Raw genomic sequence first — 22,229 nt, 5'->3', positions numbered from 1 at the left:
TGAGCCACCATGCCCAGCGACTTTTCAAAAAACCTTTCAGAGGCTAAATGCTATCTGCCAGCAAAGTTGTATAGGAGATAACAGAATCAGATGGTGGACTGGATTGGATGATATTTAAGATTCCTTCTTCTAACCCTAGGATTCTATTATCCATTCTATGGAAGAAAAAGTATCCATCTCTTCTTTGAGTAAATAATTCACAAATCATCTATGAAAGTTCTCAAGATCTTTACTAGAAGTAATGTCTTTACTTGGGTATTTGTCTACCTAGACTAATATTGAAGCCAGCTGGCCTCATTAAGCTCTCTGTCCTCAAGGGTGGGAAAAGATATCAGAAGCATCTTAACTGGGTGGGTAGATGGGGGGGATGACCTGGGAAAAAGTTCTTCTGAGATGTGGATACAGGCATATGGCTGTATATGACCCATCATAAGAAACTAGCTGTTCCTGATGACAATCCTGCTTCCTAGTCAACAGAAACAGTAACCAAATTATCTAGGATTATTTAGATCTGACCTTCATGATCTGCCAGTGATTTAACCAAAAGACTCTGCAAATCATGATTTCTCTGGGTCTCTACATTTTTTTCTTTCTTCTTTATAAATTTCATCATACCTTGCACAGTCTTGCCATGAAAATATTGTTAGCAATCTCACCACACCGGGGAGAATTCATGTTAGTTGCTCAGTGTAAATTCACACAGATGTGATCAAAGTATTTATCCACATTAATGGAATTACATTTTACATATTGTTATAAAGCTGCCATTTTCACTTAACAATATTCTAGACATCTTTCCATAGTAGGACATATAGACCTACAGGATAGCTTCACAGCACTCACTATATTCTGTGTTTCGCCAATTCTGGAACATACTTTTCCACAGATTTAAATATCTCTGATACTAGGTGTGTTTCATATCCTGAAGGTCATCACAGTTTAATTAGCAGCATACTTTTCTCCCTCACTGATACATTTTCTTTCTCAGTGGCATATAAATTAATGGTGGGTCTTACAATTAATACAATCCTTGATTTAAAGAAATAGGTTGGTTGCACTGTATATAAATCAATCCCTTGTGGGTGGTAGCAGTAGGTTCTCTTGATGTCCTCTGTCATATACCCTCAGCCCATGTCCTCTGTTATATACCCTAGGCCCAGCTCTGTTTCAGGCATCACCAAGGCAGGGAGTCCTCAATAGGGTAGCCTCCAGTTGACAGCTCCCACCATATGCAGGTGTCTCTTTTGTCCCCAAAGCCTTCTTTGCAGCTGAGTGCCAATGCAGCTGGAAGGTAAAAGCAGCCCAGAGGGTGAGAGCATGAGTTGCCCAGGGCACATGCTCAAGCAGGGTATATAGGAATGGTTGTGTATGCACTTCAACTCCCTTCTTTTGGAAGGAGGGATGGGGAGAGAATAGAGCCCAGAACCCCTAAAGCATCAACCTTCACAACATACTCAATTAACTTTGCCTTCTTCCTAGTCTCTTTCTCCCTGCTCCCTCGCCCCTACTTCCCTCCCAAATAAACTATTTGCACCCAAATTCTTGCTTCAGGCTCCCCTTTCATGGGAACCCAAACTGAGGTAAACTAAGGGGAATCCAAACTAAGCCCTGGCCTTAGAGGACTATTTAAACAATCTAGCAATGATTTATGCTTCAAAAGTATGCTTGTAAATCAACTGCTTGGAATTCGCAATCCGTTTTTCCCACAGAAATGCTATTATACACGATTAGTTTCGCAAGTCAGGTCATAAAAAATATTTGTAGCAGCATGCAGCACCAGCACAAGAGTTCCTAATACGAAACTTTGTCACATTGCACTTCTTTACCAGAAAAAACATCAGTAATGAATTAACGTTCTAGGAACAAATAACCATCTATCCTGACATGTAAACACAAAAATACAAATACACACACTACTGGTGAAGGGGGATTTCTAGAGAATCAAAATGCCTGTACTGATATTCATTTATATCCTTATAGCTAGGACTTATAACTTGAAATCCAAGATAAATAAAAAAGTTAAACTCAGCAAGTTTCCCAAAAGGGAAAAAGCCAAAAAAATTTAGTTCAACACACAAAACATATAAAACCTCTTAGCCAAAGATGCCAAGGGCAAAAGGAAAGAAAGAGGGTCATTCATAACAAATTTCTGCAGAATTAAAGTGGTTATATAATTTGGGACTCAGGTAACCACAAAAGACTATTTAAAGTTAATGTCCAGCAGCTAAATGTCTGTTACAAAAAAAAATCATAGGAGACTGAACTTGATACAAAATTTAAGTTCATATGTATATAAAGGTAATCCTTAAGTCTTGATTAATAAAGTTGCATTTATATGAAATTATATCAAATCTCTAAAATTACTAACTCATTTAATAAACAACAATCAAATCAACAATCTCTCTTCCCCTACCCCATTCCTTCCGCCACTCCCGCCAAACCCTAATAAAAAGAGTCTCCTAATATCAGTTATTGATGACTGTGGCATGGGAAGTGGGAGTAGAGAAATGAAGAAATCTGGGATTATGAAACTAGACTGTCTTATACAAAAAGTCTTATACAAAAATCTTTTTTAATGGCCTAATGTAAGTGGGCCCTTAGGTGGTCTTTTATTCAAGCTTCTTAAGAATAAAAATGCTTTTAAACTAAAGCAACTTCTTACTCAAATGAAAAGCAAATTAAAATCACTTTTTCAATTGTGCATTGAGAATTTTTATTTAACTTCACATCTGTTCTGGTCAAAAAGGAGAAAAAATGAAAAGTAAAAGCAAACCAACAAATCATGGGATATTATTAAATATATACATAAAGTCCATGGCTGTGAATGCTGATACAAAAAATAAAAACACTTCTACAGCCAGAAAAGAAATCTGGTTTATAAAAGGCAGAAGACTATTAGTGTTTATTACTTAAACTTTATTATTGTACATGCATGCACACACCTGTGCATGTGCGTGCACACACACACACACACACACACACACACGCGCGCACGATTTTTTTTTCCCCCTAAGTCCCCAAATTAATGGTAAAGATGTAAGCTTTGAGCATAAAGAAAAAAATATTCTTTCATTTTTGTCTTCCATGTAAGGGCTGACAGAATGCACCACAGGGCAGAAACCTGGGCTAATGATCTTCATGGCTTGCAAGAAAAATTCTATGAATTTCAGCCTAAACAAACACACATAAACAGTATTAAAACACTCTAGACATGAGCCTGCTACAAAAGCTCCCCAAAATCAGACAGAACACCCACGGCACATCTTTCAGCCTGAATGAATAAACACTTTCAGAGAGACCTCGAATGTTTTCATTTTCCAAAGACATAAAAAGGAGTCATTTTATTCAGACACGAATGAGACCACAGAGGACTTTAGTACTGTTGATAGCAATACTTCTCAAGGAGATTATTAACTGGATTATATCAACGAATAACTAAAAGGAAGGACAGGAATGAATGTGGAGGGGCCTCCAACCGGCCATTCTTTGAAGAGTTAAGTCTTAGGATCAGTAGACCAGAGGTACTTGAAATGCCTGAACACTGGAACGATGCACAAAATTTTGTTCTCAACAGGCTAAAATTTGATGTGGGCTAGGATCCATAATCTAAGCAGAATTAAGAAAATTTAAGATACTAACCAAAACCTAAGTAGTTCACCCTCTTATTTTAAGGACAAGGAAACTGAGGCCCACAAGGCTCAAGTTTTACCCAACATTCTGTATCCACTGGCCACGTATATACCTGGTTATCTAGGTCTCTTAACACTCATCATAATGCTCTGTGGCAAATGGAAACCTCAGAAACTTCAGAAGGTATGGTCTAATCTTCCATGTCTAAAAAATTATTTTTAATATCCTTAAAAAATAAACTGAAATTGGAAGAAAGTTTAGATGCTGCTCTACAAGCAAGAAAAGACCCTCCTGTGCATCTTGCAGGAGACTAGGTACTCAAATTTTTCTTCTAGTTCAATGCAATTCATGCCAGGCATATGTATATTCATAGCCAAATCCCACAACATTCTTAACTCTGCATTACGTCAACCTATGGAGATCACAGTTAAGTTATTTTCAGGATCCCCAACTTTACCAATATGCAAATCATTAGCTAATCTATAAACAAGAGTTCTATCAAGGTTCCCGGATTCAAAATATTTCCCCACCCAATTCCCTGATACCCCTTCCCCCTCCCCTGCCTCACTAAAGACTCTGGGCATTTAAAAACCCAATACTACCTTAAAAGATGAAAAGATTGAAACCTGAGTAGTTTTGCTTTATCACCCTAATTGTTCAAGCAACCCCTCTAAAGCTCCATTCTCAATATGCAACCATTTGTGGGCCAGAGAGTAAGCCCATATCTTTCCAAACCAAGCAACTCTCTCCCGGGGTTTCTTTCAGGAAAAATTATACCAGCAGGTTCTAATTTCCTATCCCTGCAGGAAAGGCTGCTCAGAAGTTGGGTTTAAATGTCTTATTATACTCTGCTGAATTATAACCAGGCTTTGTATATTTATCTTAAATAAAAGTTTATTAATTAAGCACTCATTATTCCTCTCCATATGAAAACCAAGTAGATTATCAGAAAAATAACTAGGCACACTGGGAAACAGTCAGACTGTATCACTGATCAAGTAGATCCGGCCAAGGAAGGAAGCTTACTTTGAACAGAAGCTGCAGGCCTGTACCCACTACCTATGTCAGGTCCCGGTACAGTAGGTGCTTGATAAATGCTGAATCAAGGCGGGCTCGGTGGCTCAGCCTGTAATCCCGCGCTTTGAGAGGCTGAGGTGAGTGAATTGCCTGAGCCTGTGTTCGAGACCCGCCTGGGCAACTTGGCGAGACCTCATCTCTATAATAAATCAAAAAATTAGCTGGGCGTGGTAGCACACGTCTGTAGTTCCAGCTACTTGGAAGGCTAAGGCGGAAGGATCGCTGGAGCCCAGCAAGTCGAGGCTGCGGTGGCCGGGAGCGGCCACTGCACTCCAGTCTGGGTGACAGAGTGAGACTTCAACTCAAAAAAAAAAAAAAATGCTGAACCAATTAGAGAAAATAAAACTCAAACTCACTTTAGACCAAGGCACAATGGAGACTCCATCTAATAAAAGGTCAATGCCATCTGACACTCCATTAAATGTTAAACGACATGAACTAAAAGGATACAGCCTACATCTCAGGGTAGCTCTGGCTGCAAAATGTGAGACGGCTCATGAAGAAACTATTCTTCATACCGATCAACATAACAACACTGGTAAAGTCCAAAATACTTCCTCAGTCACTGATGAGCCTCAGAACATACTCAGAGAGAGGGTCTGTGTACAATGGAGGAAACAGCCCCAATGGGTCATGTGAAGCCTTTCTCCAATTCAAGACCTTTCTCCCTCTTTCATGATAGTCAGCTCTTCTACTTGCTCCAAAAACTGTAGCTGTGTGCAAACAAACTAGCAATCATGTCCAAATATATAATCGCTCAAGCCAAAATACTGTCTTGAGCCCCAGGAATCATCTAGCTGCTTTATTAAACACTGAAAAATCTGTCTAGTCAAACACTTTGGATTAATCTTTTTTTGCACATTAAGTTATTTTTAGACATGAAGTTATTTATTCTCTGCACCAAGAAAGACTGCTACTTTTTAATCTTTTTTCCATAAGGATGTCCAAAGCTTTCACTCCCGAAGTAAGGCATCAAACCAAATAGCTTTAAAAGTTCTGTATAATTGTGAATGTTGTTACAGCTACCCTTATGCCAAGGATCATTTACACTACTTGAATTTATATGAACACATTTACTAGAGACCCACTTAACCTCAGCATTTCTGCTCCAAACAACGTGTTTACACAAACAGCACTCTCTCCATTCCAACCATGTTACTCAGTGCTGCCTGGCCAATTCTCTCACAAATCAGGAAAGGGAAAAAAAGGGGTGGGGGGAGTGGTGCAAAAAGGGAAGTCCTGCCACTCTCCTTACCCCTTCTCCTATAAAGAAACTTAGTTTCCGTCCAATAGCACGTAAAAACAAGTCGAGCATGGTGGCTCATGCTTTATAATCCCAGAACTTTGGGGAGGCAGAGGTGAGAGGATTGCTTGAGCCCAAGTTTCGAGACCAGCCTGTGCAACTTGGCGAGACCTCATCTCTACAATAAAAAAAAAAAAAAGTTATCCAGGAATATGGCGCCTACCTGTAGTTCTGGCTACTTGGAAGGCTGAGGCGGAAGGATTGCCTGAGCCCAGCAGACTGAGACTGCGGTGGCCGTGAGCGTGCCACTGCACTCCAGCCTGGGCAATAGACTAAGTCTTGGACTCAAAAAAAAAAAAAATTATAGATGCAGACTCCAAACAAGCAAGTCATTCTGCTTGACACTCTCTCTTTAATTTTAAACCTAGAAATTTTTAGCAGGAATATAGTGGCCAAACTTCATTAGCCAGAAATTTTAAGGATGGAACACACTTTGAAAGGGTTTTTTCGAAAGAGCATAAGAAGTATCATACATGGTCTGATAAGTGGTTCTTCTGGTCAAGGGTTTTTGCTGAAGGGAGAAGCAACAGGGCAGATATGAGGAAAACGTGATCATGACCTCAAGGATTCATAATGTGCCTTGGCTACTTCTCTGTTCTCGATATTCAACCATCTATGAGCTCTGCCAGGGAGTTAGCCCTATCTCGAGTTTCATGACAGCAGGGATTTTATTTTGTTCACTGCAGTTCATATTGCCAGCACTTAACAGTGTCTGGCACATAAGAGGCTTCCATAAATTATTCTTTAATTAACAAATTGTTACAGTTCCATCATTCATGAATTTGTGCAAAGCCAGCAGCAAATTAATTTGCCAGTTAATTCCCTACCAATTATACAAAAAACCCAAACCTTTTCCATAATGAGATTGGGTGCTACCGTGACACTAAGTAATTCATTTATTCCACCAGCAATAATATACATAGCACCTACAATGTTCTGGGAATATTTCTGGTGCTGGAGATACAGGGGTGGACAAGACCAATGAAGTTCCTGCCCTGTAGAGTTTCCATTTTAGTGACTCTCCCTGAGGGCTCTGTAGAGGAGAGGATACTTGGGTGGTCTCAGGGCCTTTATCCTTTCTATTTTTTCTATCTAGATCACCTTTCCCCAGTCATTTGCATAGTCCATGCTTTCTTTCTTTCTTTAGGTCTGTGCACAAATATCACCTTATCAGAAAGGCCTTTGGACATTCTATGTAAAATCAAATAGCAGCCACCAGTCTCCTGTACACTCTAACCTACTTATCCCTGCTTTAATGTTCTCCGCAGCACTTACTATCACCTGGTATGTATATTTATTTGTTTATAAGGCAAACTCCACGAGGGCTGGGACTTTGTTCACTGTTTTAACCCCAGGACCCACAAGAGGTTTGACACATTAGTAAGCATTTGATAGATAGTTACAGAATTGTTTTTTAAAACATACAATCATTAATTATTCAGTATACCCATTGCTGTGCAGCTTAATCATGGTGACCTTACAGATCTTTTTTACCCAAACTAGTTCTTGGTCCTACTGAGAAAATGTAGCTATGAGCTCTATTTCCCAACTACCTCCAACTTACCAACTGGCTGCACCATCTGCAAACCATAGGAGCATAATTTCCACTTGCAAGTCCAGATCACTAATGAAAATGTCCACCAGACCCTGGGTCAGTCTCCATGGAAAAACAGTGACCCACAGCCAACATCTGGTGTGAGCTCCATTCTGACTCACATTATCCATGAACCAACTTAGTCATGAAGGTTTCGATAAAACTACCGTGACGGAAATACTGCAAAACCTGTCCCGAAGCAATCCCTGGCCCAGCCTCAAGGGTGCCAGTTGGTTCCCAGTTAACCAACCCTTTCCTGTTCTTTTGCGACAGTGCCACACCTACAGAAGATGCCTGCAGACAGAACTGTTTTCGTCACTAAGGGATCGGGTCACTCAGATTAGAATTCAGCTAATTTTTTTTTTTTTTTTGAGTTGGAGTCTCACTCTGTTGCCCAGGCTGGAGTGCAGTGGTATGCTCATGGTCACCACAGCCTCGACCTGCTGGGCTCAGGGGATCCTCCTGTCTCAGGCTTCCAAGTAGCTGGAACAACAGGCATAGACCACCACGCCCGGCTAATATTTTGATTTATTGTAGAGATGAGGTCTCACCAAGTTGCCCAGGCTGGTCTCGAACCTGTGAGCTCAGGTAATCCTCTCACCTCAGCCTCCCAAAGTGCTGGGATTATAGGTGTGAGCCACCACACCCAGCTGAATTTAGCTAATTTCTTTTTTTTTTTTAAGTTGGAGTCTCACTCTGTCACCCAGAATGGTCACTCCCGGCCACCGCAGCCTCAACCCACTGGGCTCCCGCGATCCTTCCACCTCAACCTTCTGAGTAGCTGGAACTACAGGTCCACACTACCACGCCCAGCTAATTTTTTATTTGTTGTAGAAATGAGGTCTCGTCAAGTTGCCCAGACGCGTCTCGAACCCGCAGGCTCAGGCAATCCACTCACCTTGGTCTCCCAAAGTGCTGGGATTACAGGCTGAACCACCGAGCCCGGCCTCAGCTAATTTTCAAAAACCAATCCTGGACTGGTTTTCTCTCCTCTGGCTTTATGTGCCACTTGCTCATTCCATGTGTTTGTTGTTATGCGGAAGTGAAGAGGAAAACATTAGAATGCCTGCCACCATGTTTCTATCTCCACTGTGAGCTGGGCATCTTCCTTTCTCTTCGTTTTGTACACATGATGCATACATACAGGTTTTATGTTCATAAAGTTGGTCTCATTGTTAGACTTAAAACTTGTGAAATCTTTGGATTCTTCCTTATGAAACTAACCTTCCTACATTTTGTGATATTCCCACCTGTTTTTAGCTATTTGTGTCATTTTAATAATAACATTTCATTTTTCGATGAATACATGCTATTTTGTTTCTTTATGGGAAAATTAGGGCGTTTTTTTGTTTTGTTTTGTTTTTTACACTTTTACCTTTCAACCATTACTTCAACTCTCATGGAGTTCCTCTGGTGTGTTGAAATTCTTTTTTAAAATAGGTTCTCTTTGTTCTATTGATTTCTAGTTTCTGAATTCATGGTCTATTCCATCAATTACAAGTGTAAGATTCTGGACACATCTCTTCACAACCATGACCTCTGTCTGCTCATCAGCATAACTGGAATAACAGTCTGTGGGTCTTGCCTACTGCTCTGAAGGTCAACTAAGACCAAGTAGGTGGAACAGCTATTTAAATCATTCTAGAAAGTTCTAGTTTCTATACTTGAAAGGGCCCATTGCTTCCAATAGGAGAAGAATTTTACACTCTGAAAGAAAGGGGCCAATCCTACTGAAGCCACATTAATCCACTCTGCTGAGATATGGCAGAACAGACAAAAGTGGCAAAAAGGTGTATAATAAAAAGTCTCCCTCCCATTTCTGTCCTCCAGCCACTTAATTATCTCAGAAAGCAATTAACATAATCAATTTCATGCCTATTTTTTCAGATACATGTGCATTTCCCCCCCAGGTTTTAAATAAGTGCTATCATACACTGTTTTACACATTCTTTTTTCCGATTAACAATATATCTTGGAGACACAACATCAATAAGGTACCTGATCTCAAACCAGGTGAAGTGACGATGAAAGGGAGGTCCAAACTTTACCTGTATGATGACCACTTGTATATCTAATCCTGAATTGTACCCCACATCTTTAAAATAAATTTAAAAATTTTTAAAATATATACGTCTTGGATCACAGAATATTATTCAGCAATAAAAAGAGAATGAAATAATGTCCTTTGCAGCAACTTGGATGGAATTGGAGAACATCATCCTAAGTGAACTAACACAAGAACAGAAAACCAAATACTACATGTTCTCACTTTAAGTGGGAGCCAAACTAAGGATCTGTAAAAACATAGGTGGTGTAATGGACATTAGAGACTGAGAAGGGACGAGGGGATGAAAAATCACCTATCAGGTACAATGTGCACAGGTGGGAGTGGTGGGTATACTTAAGAGCTCAGATTTCTTTTTTTTTTTTTTTGAGTTGGAGTCTCACTGTCGCCCAGACTGGAGTGCAATGGCTTCTCCTGGTTACCGCAGCCTCGACCTGCTGGGCTCCAGCAATCCTTCCGCCTCAGCCTTCCGAGTAGCCAGAATTACAGGCGCGCGCTACCACGCCCGGTTGATTTTTGATTTATTGTAGAGATGAGGTCTCACCAAGTTGCCCAGGCAGGTCTCAAACTTGCGGCCTCAGGCAATCCACTCACCTCAGCCTCCCATGGCATGGGATTACAGGCTGAGCTCAGATTTCTTTGCCACTATACAATGTAGCCATGTAACCAAAAACTGTTTGTACCCCCTAAGGCTATAGATATAAAAATAAAAAACAGGCTGGGTGTGGTGTCTCACGCCTGTAATCCCAGCACTTCGGGAGGCGGAGGCAAGAGGACTGCCTGAACCCACAGGTTCAAGACCAGCCTGGGCAACGTGGCGAGACCTGTCTCTACAATAACTCAAAAAATGAGTTGGGTATAGTGGCACGTGCCTATAGTTCTAGCTACTTGGAAGGCTGAGGTGAAAGGAGCGCCTGCACCCAGAAGGTCAAGGCTAGGATGACAATGAATGTGCCTCTGCACTCCAGTCTAGGCAACAGAGTGAGAGTCTAACACACACAAAAAAATTCTAAATTAAGCAAAATATACATTATATATACATTATGTATATTATAGATACACATATCAGAGACTTTCACAGCAATATATCGATACAGAGGAAACTCCCCATTCTTTTTGACTGCATAGAAGTTTCCCCATTCTTTTTATTAGCTGCATGTATCAGTACAGAGAAAGCTCCTCCATTCTTTTTATAAGCCATTGAACGGACAGACCATAATTTATTTAACATTCTCCCACATTTAGGTTATTCTCAATCTTTTACCGTTATACCCTTTTGCTCATATATAAGCAGATCTGCAAGGGACATTTCTAAAAGGAAAATTGCTGAGTCTAAAAGTATGCACATTCTCAATAAAAAAGATTGCCAGATTGTCCTCCATAGAGGTTTAGAACAATTTAATCTCCTGCCAGTCATAAACGGAGACTATTTATCCACACATTTGTCAGTATAATCTCTTATTAAACATTATTGCTAGATCTCAGTCAATAGGATAGTTAAAAAATGATCTCTCCATGTGTTTTAATTTGCTTTTTCTAATGAGTTTTTTGGGCTTTTTTTGATGGTCTCTCTTTGAATATTAAGAAAATTACTTTACTCTCTTTAACTTTCTTCTTTTGTGTCATTCAGCACATCCTACAATCCAACCACTCTGAGCTAGCTGCTATTCCCAAATTGGGCCACATTTTGGAAATGCCAATTCCATCCAACTTCACTTATAAAATCTTGACACTCAAGTTCAAACACATTTCAATGGTCATGAAATGTTCCTGTATTCCTCTCATAGGACTTAATCTCTCCTTTCTTAGGGTAACAAGGGTACATTTTTAAAGCTTCAAGATAGCATCATTTCACTCTGTCATATACATAGATGAGTTTCTTGAAGGTTGAGACTATACTCCTCACCTTAACATCCCCCATGATGTCCAGCACATTCACTCAATTGATGTGGGCTGGAAGACTGAATAGGAAAGAAGGAATGTGAATTCCTAATTGCATATGTATCATTAAACTTCCAAAACAATGTTATAAATCGAGTGGTAGGGAAAAATAAAATAAAGTGAAAACCTGAAGACTTGTTCTTTGCCTTAAAAGTTCACATCACAACTTCATACATGTTGACAAATCTTTCCTCTAAGTTTTTTTGTTTAATATTTGTTTTAACACTGAAATCCTGGTTGTGACTTAAATGACTTAAAGAAGATAACTAAGATCAAAGTAATGTCGTCATGTCCAATGAGACAAGGAAAAGGGGATTCTTAACTTCTATTTTATAATCAATCACTGCAATTAAAAACCATGAGATGCCATTAAACATTCATCAGAAAGAAAAAATTTTAAAAATAGAAAATAACAAGTATGGCAGTAGAACAACTGGAACTTTCGTATACTGCTGGAGGAAATGTAAATTGGCACAACTGCTTTGGAAAACTATCGAGGGAATTCATTAAAGCTAAATATATGTCAACTCTGTTGCCCAGCAATTCTACTTCTAGGTATATACTCAATAAAAACATATGGATGTTCACAAAAACTATATACTGTAACGAATATGCACAGCAGCACTAATAGTCATAGCCCCAAGTGGAAAAAAACAAAAACAAATGTTTGTCAATAGTAGAATGGATATATTTTAACATATTCATACGATGGAATTTTAACAGCAATGGAAATAAACAAACTATGACAACACACCAAAATATAAGTGCATTTCACAGATCTAAAGCATCTGTATGACTTCATGCATATAAATTACAAAAACAAGTAAAGCCTAATCTGATAGTGTTACCAATCGAAATACAAATTACCTACTGGGAATAGGAATAGGGATTGGGGGCTCTATTAAGGAGTCTTTTGAGTAGAGGGTAGTAATCTGTTTCTTGATCTGGACACTGGATATATAGATTGTTATCTTATGAAAACTCATTAAATTATATGCTTAAACCGGGCTCGGTGGCTCAGCCTATAATCCCGCGCCTTTGGTAGGCTGAGGTGAGTGGACTGCCTGAACCCGCGGGTTCGGGCCCACCTGGGCAGCGAGACCTCATCTCTACAATAAATCAAAAAATCAGCTGGGCGTGGTAGCACATGTCTGTAATTCCGGCTACTTGGAAGGCTGAGGCGGAAGGATTGCCGGATCCCAGCAGGTCGAGGCTGCGGTGGCCGGGAGCAGCCACTGTACTCCAGTCTGGGCGACAGAGTGAGACTCCGACTCAAAAAAAAAAAAAAATTATATGCTTATGTTTTGTATACTTTTCTGCATATATATTATACTTCAATAAAAATTTTCCTAAAATAAGCCAATAAGCTAAACCTCCAAAAGAAAACATTACTTTTAAAATACCTTTCATGAAAAAAAGCTTTTTTTAAATGCTGTGGTGATTATCAGCCACTTGTAAAACCCAACTGACATGCACTGATTTGACCCAGGAGCCTACTACTGAAAAGAGATCTCAGACAAAGCAATTTTCTATTTCTGAAACAATGCATGAGTCACACATGGTATTCAAATTTTTTGAATGAGGAAAACAAAAAGGAGGTGGCCCAAGGAGATCAGTTATTGAGAATAGGCAGAAAAAGATGGAAAGACCTTAAACTAAAATAGCTATTACTCTTAAAAGAACATTCTGTTGAACTACCAAGAAAAAAACAACGATTTATTTCAATGCAGATATATGTCTCAGCACCCAGCTTCCCTTCCAGTATTTTATAACACTGCACAACAGACAAAGAGCACAAGTGTACCATGGGAGTAGTAATTAATGGCAAATGCAGGTGTCTGAATAGAGGGGAACTAAGGGAAATAGAACACAAATCCCTCCACCTCATTAGTCTTCTAAAAATATTCTCATGACACAAAGGCATGCCCTGCTTGTGTGTTATATACATGAATGAGAAGCCTAATTAAAATAGTTTTTGTGAATCTTGACCACAGCCCAGATACAAATGCTTTGGAGATTTAAAATGAAAAAAAAAAATTGATGGCGCTGAACTAGTCAAGCAGAGCTTGAAATACAGAACCCAGACAACACAAAATCAATGTATAGTAAACTCAATTACCTGTGCTAATGGAGACAGATTTTTTTAAAATCATTTCTTTTGGAACAGGTATTCTGAGACTAATGAAGAGGCCCAAACACTTACCTTCTTCTGAACTTGGCATTAATTCATTTTTAACTTGATCCCAACAGGACTCAAGAGGAAGGCAAAAGAAAAAGACCTGAAGTCTAGGCAACCACGAGAGGGAGGTAATTTCACAGCTCGCAGCTGACTTTCAACTTCCTGTTGTAAAAGGAGAAACCAAAAAGATGATTAACTGAAATTCACAGATAATTCATCATAGTTCATGTTGGTCAATGCACAAAGATGGAATGCGATCAAGGTTTTTGTTTTGTTTTGTTTTGTTTTGAGTCAGAGTCTCACTCTGTCACCCAGGTTGGAGTGCAGAGGCACGATCACAGCAACTGCAGCCTCGACTTACTGGGCTCAGATGATCCTTCTGCCTCAGCCTTCCAAGTAGCTGAAACTATAGGCATGCACCACCATGCCCGGCTAAGCTATCAAGGTTTTACTGACATCCCTTGATCTCACCATGTACACCTTCAGGTAGAAGTCTTAAAAAGCAGTGAAATTTACAGAAGGCAAGTAGCAAAACAAGGAAAATCAGCAAAGGATTTGAATAATCAAATTTTCAAATGAACTTTTTAAAATCTGGAGTCAACAATTCTTGGTTCATGTAATAACTTTTTTAAATGTTTTTCTCCTTATAGCAGAAAGGATTAAAAGAAACCTCTAATGATCTGAGCTAAGAATGGCATGAAGGGGAAAAGGAAGATCAGAAGTTACCTTCTTTCCCCTAACAGCAAAGCAAGTTTATTAAAGACTTCTATGCTGACCATTCAACCAAAAGTCAAACATAAACTAAGACTGACTTGGTTACACAGGCTCAGAGAAGAAAGAATCACCATGATCTGGCCAAGTGTAGCTGAAATTAGCCTTGAAATTAGCAAGAGAAACAGCAAGAAGAAGCATTTGCTGAGCACCTGCTATGTTCTGAATGTTTGTGTCCCCCCAAAATTCTTATGTTGAGATCCTAACCTCCAATGTGATGATATTAGGAGGTGGGGCCTTCAGAAGGTTAATAGATCATGAGGCCCGACCTCCTCATGGCCCTGAATGGTATTAGTGACCCCATAAAAGAGGCTCAAGAGAGCTGCCTTGTCCATCCACCATGTAAGGCACAGCCAGAAGGTTCCATCCATGAGAAAGCAGTCCTCCCTAGACACCAAATCTGCTGGTGCCTTGATCTTGGACTTCCAGCCTCCAGAACTATGAGAAATAAATTTCTGTTGTCCATAAGCTACTTAGTTTATGGTCTTTTGTTACAGCAACCCAAACAGACAAGACAGGGTCTAACAAGGGTTGGCAGTCAGCACAGTGCCTTAATCAAGGAGGAGGTCTCTCTGGAAGAGCTCAGAAGTCCACAAAATAAACAAGTAGACTTGTTAGGACTACATAAACAAACTTAGAGGTAGCATCCAAGCTGGTCATTTACTCATTTATCAACCACTCACCCTAAGTGTTCACAACACTAGAGAGGACAAACACCCAATACCGTCTGCCCAGTCAACACCCACTTTTGGTACCAGCAGCTCAATCTTTCTGTGGTTTCCTAGGGAACACTCAATCCATGCCTGGCCAATGACAACCCTGGTAAGCCTGGCCCCAGTAACTGGTTCAGGGTTAGGCATGTGACCCAAGCAGGAAGGACCAAAACCAACAAGCACTTGTAGAACTAACAGAGTTACTTAGTCTATCACAGGTTCTCACATGGAGAAAGCTTGCCTGAGAAGGAAGCCAGGTGAAAACAGGTTAAGAGGTGGCAAGAAATGGGGCTTTAATGATATGATTTGAGCACCTAGGTCCAGCCATGCCTGAAGTTAGCCATGTTCTTGGACTTTTTAGTAACATAAGCCAATACATTTTCTTTTATATTGCCCTTATACTGAATAGGTTTCTGTCATCTGCAAACAAATGCCCTAATACGCCACCACTGCCATTTTCCTTTAAAACACTCTACAGGAATAATCCTTGAGCCAGAGTGCCCACCTTTAATTATTTTTTTTAATTTGAAAATAATATTTGAAATGAAACATTCTGAGAAATGATTATGAAATGAGTTTATTTACTTATTATTCTGTACAGTCTTTGGAACCTTTTGAGGACTGAATTATTTCCTCTCACAAAGGAAAAAAATGAGCTTTGGGGTGTAACTGATTTCTTACACCTAATCCTAATACCAGGTTGTTTGGGCTTTTTAAAGACCAAAAACCTGTCTGTTCAGTTCCATTTTTGTGGGTCCTAAGAGTTCACAGAATAAAGTGAAATTCAAGGGTCCTGCTGCTTGAATTAACTTCTTTCTTGAATTCATCCTCCCCCGTGGAAAGAAGGAGAACCCAAAAGAAGAGGGTGTTGGATTCTACAAGCCTCTCTTCTGCCCACTTCCCTCACAAAACAGAGCTCAGTCTTGTGACCAAACCGCACTTGCGAAGTGCTGACGTCAGCAATCACATTCTGCGGGTTTGTAACTTGTTCACCCTCACAAAACCCCCATGCTAACTGGGTAACACAGACTGGCCAAGGCAGCCTCCACAAGGATTCTGGCCAGCACCCTCTCCTCTTTTTAGTGACATCTTGTGCTGTGGACAGACAGCAGTGCATCAAGCTGAGTTCCCATCTGATAGTCTCTGCACAGGGAGCTGGGTGAGGTAGGAGCTTGCTGCACCAGGTTCTGTGTGGTTCTGACAGCACAGTGGGGGAAGAAAGGCACAGGAACACAGGATCGGAGGAGTTCATCTTGGCCCAAGATCTGCTGCCAACGAGGAGTAGCTTTGATCAGTCATTTCACCTTGAAAGGTGTCTATTTTCTTGCCTTTAACGTGTGAGGGGTGGAATTGGATCGGGGTTGTTCACTGTACCATGCGGTGGGTGGTAAAATCAATGTAGTGCATCAAGACCAACATTACAAAACAAAATGACTCCAGGGCAGGGACAAGGAACATACAAGATGAACCTTGAGCACCTTTTAGTGCCAGAAAGTAAGGACAAAGGACATGCTAAAAAAAAGTTCGCAAGGATGGGCTTATGTCAAAGGGATACAGGAGTCAACTGAAAGAGCTCTTAATAGCCAAAGCCAGAACAACTGGGGCAACAATATAATGTGCTGCTGAATATAACTTAGGCATAAAATAAATATCCATGAATTCATACTGATAACACTACTAGCTGATTAAAGTAAAAAAAAAAAAAAATGGGGAAGAAGGCCAGGAGCAGTGGCACAAGCTGTAATCTCAGCACTTTGGAAGGCTGAGGTGAGAATTGCTTGAGCCCAGGAGTTTGAGACCAGCCTAGGCAACATAGGGAGACCTCATTTCTACAAAAAAAAAAAATCAAAAAATTAGCTGAACATGATGATGCACACCTGTAGTCCCAGCGACTTGGGAGGCTGAGATGGAAGGATCACCTGAGCCCTGGAGGTCAAGGCTGTGGTGAAGTGTGATCATACCACTGATCTGATCTGGGCGATAGAGTGAGATCCTGATTTAAAAAAAAAAAAAGTGGGAGTGGGGGAAGACACACTTCCTGATGAAGAATGCCAAATAATTTATGTACATCACCCCTAAGGAGGTGGAGCTTAACTCTCCTCGCTCCTTAAGTGTGGGTTATGCATTAGTGACTTACTTCTAAAAAGTATAGAAAGGGGAGGAAAAAGTAACTTCATAGTAGAGAAACCTGACAGACACCACCTCAGCCAGATTCTCCAGGCCAACATGAACATAAATGTAAATCATATTAATAACAGACATATACCCTTGATAGAAAGTGATGAGTATGGTACTTTATCTCTGTGATCTTTTTCCCCAAGACCTGTAACCCCAGTCGAGTCCTGAGAAAAACATCAAACAAACCCCAGTGGAGAGACATTCTAAAAAGTACTTGACCACGACTTTTCAAGACTGTCAAGGCCATCAAATACAAGGAAAGCCAACTGTCACAGCCAAGAGCAGCCTAAGGAGATGTGACAGCAAAACAACTCATGTGGAACCCTAGAAGGGATCCTGGAACAGTAAAAGGACATTAGGGGGAAGCTAAGAAAATGTGAATAAGTATCGACTTCAGTTAATAATATTGTAACAGTATTGGTTCATTAATTATGATGCGTGTACCATACAAATGTAAGATGCTAATAACAGGGGAAACTGGGTTTCGGCCATGTGGGAGCTCTCTGTACTATCTTCACAACTTTTCTCCAACTCTAAAACTGCTCTTAGCTGGGCTCAGTGGCTCACATCCATAATCCCAGCACTTTGGGAGGCTGAGGTGAGAGGATTGCCTGAGCCCAGGGTTCGAGACCAGCCTGGGCAACTTGGTGAGACCTTGTCTCTACAATAAATAAAAATAATAATAATTAGCTGGGTATGATGGCGTGCACCTGTAGTTCCAGCTACTTGGAAAACTGAAGCAAAAGGATCGCCTGAGCCCAGCATGTCAAGGCTGTAGTGGCCGTGGGCATGCCACTATACTCTAGCCTAGGTGACAGAGTGATACTCTGATTCAAAAAAAAAACAAAACTGCTCTTATCTTAAAAGCTGTTTTTGTGTTGATGGGGGTGTGATTAAAACAAATCAACTAGCCAGGCTCGGTGGCTCAGCCTGTAATTCCACGCCTTTGGGAGGCTGAGGTGAGTGGATTGCCTGAGTCCACGGGTTCGAGACCCGCCTGGGCAGGCGAGACCTCATCTCTACAATAAATAAAAAAATTACCCAGGCGTGGTAGCGTGCCTGTAATTCTGGCTACTAGGAAGGCTGAGGCGGAAGGATCGCCGGAGCCCAGCAGGTCGAGGCTGCGGTGGCCGGGAGCGGCCACTGCACTCTAGTCTGGGTGACAAAGTGAGATTCCAACTCAAAAAAAAACAAATCAACTTTGACAAATTTCAAGTGCTATCAAAGCAGATGATTTCTAAGCTTTTTACTAGCTTTAAAGACAATGTTTTGGTTTTTTTATTAGTATGTTGTATTAATTATTGTGTTTTTAAAATTTATTATTATGTATCAGATGAAAAAGGGTCCGAGTGTACTTTCATCAAAGCAGTACAGCAATTCTGGAGACTGTCATCACTTGACTAAAAATTTTGTTTAACTGACACTACTGAGCCACTAAAGCTTATAAGTTTAGCAATAGAATTAGGGAGTTATAGAAATCATTCATTCACTTATTCAACAATATGCATGTACTCTGTGTTATGACTCAAAAAATATTTATTGTGAATCCATGAGCGAAAGGTTTCTATATCCTCCTAAATCTGTTTCTTCTAAAAATCATTTGAGTAGCCAGGCATGGTGGCTCATGTCTGTAATCCCAGCTTTTGGGGAGGCTGACGCAAGAGGATTGTTTGAGCCCAGAAGTTTGAGACCAGCCTGGGCAACAAAGCAAGACCCTGTTTCTACAAAAAATCAAAAAATAATCTGGGAATGGTGGCATATGCCTGTAGTCCCAGCTACTGGGGAGACTGAGGCAGAAGGATTGCCTGAGCCCAGGAGGTCAAAACTGCGGTGAGTTGTTATCAATCCCACTGCACTCTAGCCTGGGTGACACAGTAAGACTCCAACTCAAGAAAAATTATTATTTGAATAAAATGTAACATTTTCCAAGACAAAAAAGGGGAGGAATCTACAGTACGAAAATCTAGATACGAGTCCCAGTTCAGCCATTTGCCCTCTGGATAAGTCAGTCACCTATCTTTAAGCTGGTTTTCCTCAGTTGTCCAACAAGGTGGAATCCTACCCTGCCTACCTCACAGGGTTGTTTGTTGTAAGAGGCAAAGCATATTAATGAAAGCTATTCATAATGTGGAAATTCTACATAAAATAAGACCTAATGATAACCAGAATCCCCAGTTCTTCCTTGAATCAGAATGAACTCGGGGCTGGTCAAGACTTGGTCTTTTGTCTACTAAACCAATGCCTGGATTTGCAAAGTGGTCTCTGGACCAGCAGCATCAGTGTCTCCCAAGAACTTGTCAGAAATGTAGACTCTCAGTCCCACCACAGACCCACTAAGTCAGCAACTCTTGGGGTGGAGCCCAGCAATCTGTGTTAACAGGCCTCCAGATTGTTCTGCACTGCTGAGGTTTAGAACCACTGCCCCTAGGGGATCTACTACATGGTCCCACCCCTCCAGTCAGTTCCCTGTCTAGCTGGCAATGACCTGGCTCTCTCTTCCTCCAGGGCCCCCTTCATATCCACTGACACTTGGCTACGTGTCATATAACTCCACTAAGACAGGGAAGGAGAACCATGCTGTTCACAGGGCTGCGGAAAGCCCATTACTTGCTCAACCTTGGCATGGGTTAACCAGCTACAGCAAGACCCAAGCATCTCACTTCCTAGAACATGGTTATTTTGCCCAAATAGTCTATGTAGTTCTTAGCAATGAAGGAAAATTGGGGAATCTGGGGAGACCACAGACCTCACATTTTAAAAAGGGAACCCAAGCTGGGCATGGTGGCTCACGTCTACAATCCCATTACTTTGGGAGTCCAAGGCAGGAGGATTGCTTGAGCCCAGAAGCTCAAGACCAGCCTGAGCAACATAGTGAAATCTTGTCTCTACAACAAAACAAAAAATTAGCTGGGCGTGGTGGCACATGCCTGTAGTCCTAGCTACTCCGGAGGTGAGGCACACGGATAGCCGAGTCCAGGAGGTCAAGGCTATGGTGAGTCATGATCATGCCGAGCACTCCAAATAAATAAATATATAAATAAATGGTAACCCAAGTTCCCATATCCTGTTCTTCTAGTCCATGGGGTTTGTCAGACCAAGCTGTGAGTTAGAAAAGGCAGCCATCTTATACAAACATCTACACATACCTCTGATGCCACAAAACCAAAGACATTTCCAGGCTGTTAACCAAGGAACAAATGACACAGAACCGAAAAGAGCTAACAAGCTGGAATGCTATTTTGACCCACGAGATCAAAGACTAGAAAAACAGGAATTGCGAGTCAGGAGTATGATACATTAGCAGGTTTGTGTGAAGAAGTCCAAGCAGTCCCTTTTCTGAGCTGTGTTTAGGCCACAACCTTTATCCATTTCCTTTTTGAGACCTTAATATTGGTATCACTCCCAATGACACACACACACAAACTTAAGACAACACTGGACTAGAGAGGGACGGAGCTGAAACCCTAACTAGGGTGAAACTGTACACTATGCTTGTGTATATATATGTACATAAGGTAAAAGAACTACCAGTACACACAGAGTCTCTCTAAAAAAGCCGCACCGGTATCTGGCAAGGCTGGTCACTACTTCTCAGGTACAGCTCTTAAATCATACACATATAAATATATATCAACAAACAATCATTTCTTATTCACTTCCACTTTGCTTACTCCCCGTTCACAGTTTTCCAGGAAATATATGGAAAATATCCCATAAGTTACTGACAGATAGGGTAAACCATAAACTGCCACACAGGCAAATTCAGCTTAAGTCATAAAGCCACAACTAAGAGACTGAATTTGCACGAGCCATTATAGTTCTTGTTTGCAGACACTCTAAATACCTGTATCGGACATCTGCACTATGACCTCTAATTTTCATGGTGCATTTTCCCATCTCCTACTATCCCTTCTCCCCACAAGGAACACACAAAAGTGCTCTAATACAGTTTTCAATTTTTGTATCGAACTACCAATCTGATACATATGTACACATATTCCCTTACTCAAGGCATTATGTGGCTCTCCAGCTGCAGAGGAGGGAGCAGCCCTGTACAACGCTCAGGTTCCCATGAATTGCTACCTTCCAACTGCAAAGGATTACCCTCTTTCCACCTCTTGTCGCCACTCCTCTCTGCCTAAAATGTCTCTCTCCCAGCTTCTTTACCTTTGGAAATGTACCACACTTCAGAGTCCTACACTATCAACATCCCTCCCGTAAGATCTCTTCCAGTTTATTCTTTGGAATGACCCTCACCCACTCAGTGGTTACTATGGAAAGAGTACCCACCCCAGACAGTGGTTGTGAGAATTAAATCAGGGGATGATCTGTCAAAAAGTACTTAGAATAGTGTTCCACATCTAGTAAATGCCTGTTAAAAAGAAAACCAGCCGGGCGTGGTGGTTCACGCCTGTAATCTCAGCACTTTTGGAGATGGAGGCAAGAAGATTGCCTGAGCCCACAGGTTTGAGATCAGCCTGGACAACATGGTGAGACCTCCTCTCTACAATAAATTTTTAAAAATTAGCTGGGCGTGGGGTGCATGCCTGTAGTTCCAGCTACTTGGAAGGCTGAGGCAGAAAGATCGCCTGCACACAGCAGGCAGAGGCTGCAGTAGCTGTGAGTGTGCCACTGCATTCTAACCTGGGTGACAGAATGAGACTCTGACAAGAAAGAAAGGAGAAAAGGAAAGGAGAGGAAGAAAGAAAGAAGACAGAAAGGGAGAGAGGGAGGCAAAAGGGGGGGGAGAAGGGGAGGGGGAGAGAGAGAGAGAGAGA

At 41.0% G+C, this 22,229-nt stretch overlaps 1 protein-coding gene across 1 annotated transcript in view; it reads right to left on the bottom strand.

Annotated features, from left to right (window-relative positions):
* Positions 1 to 13,865, bottom strand: part of OSBPL3 (oxysterol binding protein like 3) — a 184,600-nt gene extending 170,735 nt beyond the window's left edge. The window contains exon 1 of the mRNA XM_008072326.2: positions 13,814 to 13,865. The gene's annotated coding sequence lies outside the window, so the exon portion shown is untranslated. The remainder of the gene's footprint in view (positions 1 to 13,813) is intronic.
* Between the last annotated feature and the right edge of the window lie 8,364 nt (positions 13,866 to 22,229).

Source organism: Carlito syrichta, unplaced genomic scaffold (assembly GCF_000164805.1).
Source record: "Carlito syrichta isolate Samal-C Ts95f unplaced genomic scaffold, Tarsius_syrichta-2.0.1 Scaffold315119, whole genome shotgun sequence".
Classification (NCBI taxonomy): Eukaryota; Metazoa; Chordata; class Mammalia; order Primates; family Tarsiidae; genus Carlito; species Carlito syrichta.
This window is presented reverse-complemented; position numbering and strand designations above follow the sequence as displayed.